Here is a 3,241-nt window from a genome sequence, read left to right as displayed (position 1 = left end):
TGAGACTTGTTTTTCATTTCATCCAGTAAACAGCTCTGTATGAGCACTTTCTTCAATATCAAGTTAGATGTGTTATGTATTATCAGGTATAGACACTACAATCAGTCAGAGGTGATGCTACCATCAGTAATAGGTGTAATGTAGATTAAGGTATATACTACCACCAGCCAGAGGTGTGATATATATATATATATATATATATATATATATATATATATATATATATATACACACACATACATACATACATATATATATATATATATATATATATATATATATATATATATATATATATATATACACACACACAGACAGAGAGGAAGAGAGAGAGAGTTCAGTCATATCACTACAATGTCTGCAGTTTATAGTTACGTCTAGCACTGGGGCATCATGCCGTAGACATGTAGCATGATGTTCCACCCAGTCACATTATCCTGACACCAGGTCGACCACTCCTAACAATAACCTTTTAATACTGAGCGCCAAGGGAAGAAGTTGTTGGTTCCATTTTTGTAAGTCTTTGGTATGACTCGGCCGGGGATCGAACCCACAACCTCCCGCATCCGAGGCAGACGCTCTAACCACTAGGCCACCGGAACGGTGAGTGAAAATGCTTGATAATATTAGGCAGAATTAATATTTTAATACAAATAATACTATCATACAGGTTAGGGAATTTTTAATTCGTACTCTACAGAGATTCGAACCCAGGTCTATGGGTAAATGGCAAAATGGCACCCTTCGCCTTGCCTGTACACATGAGCCCATATTTACTCATGACTAAGCATACATCACCAAAAAATGATGTTACTCAATTGGTGTTATATATATAGAGAGAGAGAGAGAGAGATATGGTTTGCAACATCTTTACACATTCACTTGCCCAGTCAGGCAAGTACTACAAATTTTACTTGCCCAAAATAAATTCTTACTCAATGTGCTATAATATGAATATTGTTACAACTCTACTGTCTTAAATTAAGCAACAAAAACCAACAAGTTTTGTAAAATTCAAAGTGCTAATAGTCTTGATATAATCCAGAATGTTGATGTATTCACAATAATCCCAAATTAGTGATTTAATCTAAAAGTATCAATGAGCACTTTGTAATTCCAATTAATAATTTAAGTTATAAAATCCTCTCAAATTATAACTGAACACAAGTAAAAGACTGATTCCACAAGGTAGATGTTAAAATAGGAATAAATAATTCTGATGTAAATACCGATATACAGACTGTCACATGATTTATGACACAATGGAAATTTCCATAAAATCTATAAAAAAGGTCAGGTCTGTTTTCTTGAACTTTAGTGAATTACCTGTTAGACAGGTAGACCTTTTTTTCCCTAGGGAAAACCAATGTCCTGAAGTCAAATCCAAATAAAAATATGACATTAGTCAGGTGGGAGCAAACTCCTACCCTCTGTTATGGACAAAGGTCAATCACACAAAACAAATTAAATCTATGAAGGAATATAAAAGTTAACAATGTTAATGACCTAAATTTGGTTGTGTGAAACATTCCTTTAAGAAGATATTCAGGTACCCTTCTATAATTACAAAGTGAGACCATTTTACTCACCCTTTCAAAGGCATTTATTGGTATTTATGTTTGAGGGCAAAGCACTTGTATGAGCTTGATCAAAACATATGGAATAAAAAATTTCAGTAGAAAGTATGGGCTTCCAATAATAAATACTCAACTGCCAGAAATATTCACTTGTCTTTTTGAGTTATGTGATTGAATTTTTAATCTCTGATATAGTCAATCCTTATTACATTGTGCTTAGTACTTGGGAAAGTATTCATCAACTTCACTTTTATTCATTTTATAATAATGATGGTGACTTGTAAGCTAGCGACCACAGAAAGCTGTGAAATTTTCCCAAGAGTTACCTTTTTCTTGACCAAAGTCATTGCTGAATGCAATATATGGCAGAATCTTGTGAACTCAACTAGAGTGAATGTCAGTGTGGTCATGTAGGTGCATTTACTCAAATATTCATTGTTGCTGTAAAACTCAATGCTTAACTAGTTTAAGGAAAGTCCTCATGCACCTTAAATATTATCAAACACTTGTGATAAAATATTATTGCTATGGATGTTTACAATGGTGGCCAGGTACTTAACAGGGTCAAGAAAGGAGGATGTCGGGTCAAATAAACAACTAATATGGTGGTACAAAATTTTTTTCATCACAAGCAGGCTAATTGTGACATCACTGAGTGCAACATTCAATCCAGTTTATACTGGATCACACCTTTAATGTAAAAAATTTCCATGTACTTTAACATTGATTTTTGCCATATGTATTTCTCAGGGTAAGTAGATAATGACCTTCAAAAGGAATATGGATGTAAGGATCCAAAATAAGTGAAAAATTACTATTTAAAGGTATATGTAATCAAATTCCAAAAAATGACACCCATTAGGGGTCATCCATTTAGTACGTATGCAAAAAGCTGGCAAAGCTTGACCCCTCCCTGTACATATGCATACTTTTTACACACACTCCACCTGCGTATGTACGATTGATGCCTCCTCCCATTCTATAGAACAGCCTATATTTAATCCACACAGAAACAATCAAGGATTAATAATATTAATGTGTTTAATAAAACAGTCCACCAACATTGAATGTCTGGCTGCATCAAATAAATCAGCTGCATAACTTTAAAAAGTTTGTCTAGTGGCCGCTAAAATTTAAACACCAACTGAACCCAGTGGAACAGGTTACATATTAGACAAATTATTGTCGTGGTTTACCTCCCCCATTTCTTATGCGTACATACATTATCAGGAGACAACCCCTGCAAATGCAAGCGTATGCATTTGGGTTAAGCCCCCCTCCCCGCTCCATGCATACATACTAAATAGTTGGTACAGAATGCCTACCTGACCTGTACAACTTGTACTTTAGTCTTGTAGTTATTAATGCATTTGGTCATACTTGCTAAATATCATCTGAAGAATTGTGCATATTGACTCAACACTACTCCCACCATTTCTTGAAGAGTTATTGCCCTTAGTGATTTATAAACGGCTGCAGTATATGACAGGATCTTTTGAGTGCAGATAGACTTATAGTCATTGTGTTTCAGGATTTCCATATCTGCCACATTCCCAGACAGTGCTGGGTCTTTTTTTTTGGGGGGGGGGGACTCAAAGTGTTTTGAAGTCACAGAGCACAGAGTCAGTGCATGTGACTGAAAAAAAGTGACGTCCAATAGAGAA

The sequence above is a fragment of the Sinohyriopsis cumingii genome, chromosome 17, assembly GCF_028554795.1.
Source record: "Sinohyriopsis cumingii isolate HCF-2022 chromosome 17, ASM2855479v2, whole genome shotgun sequence".
NCBI classification, from domain to species: Eukaryota; Metazoa; Mollusca; class Bivalvia; order Unionida; family Unionidae; genus Sinohyriopsis; species Sinohyriopsis cumingii.
This window is presented reverse-complemented; position numbering follows the sequence as displayed.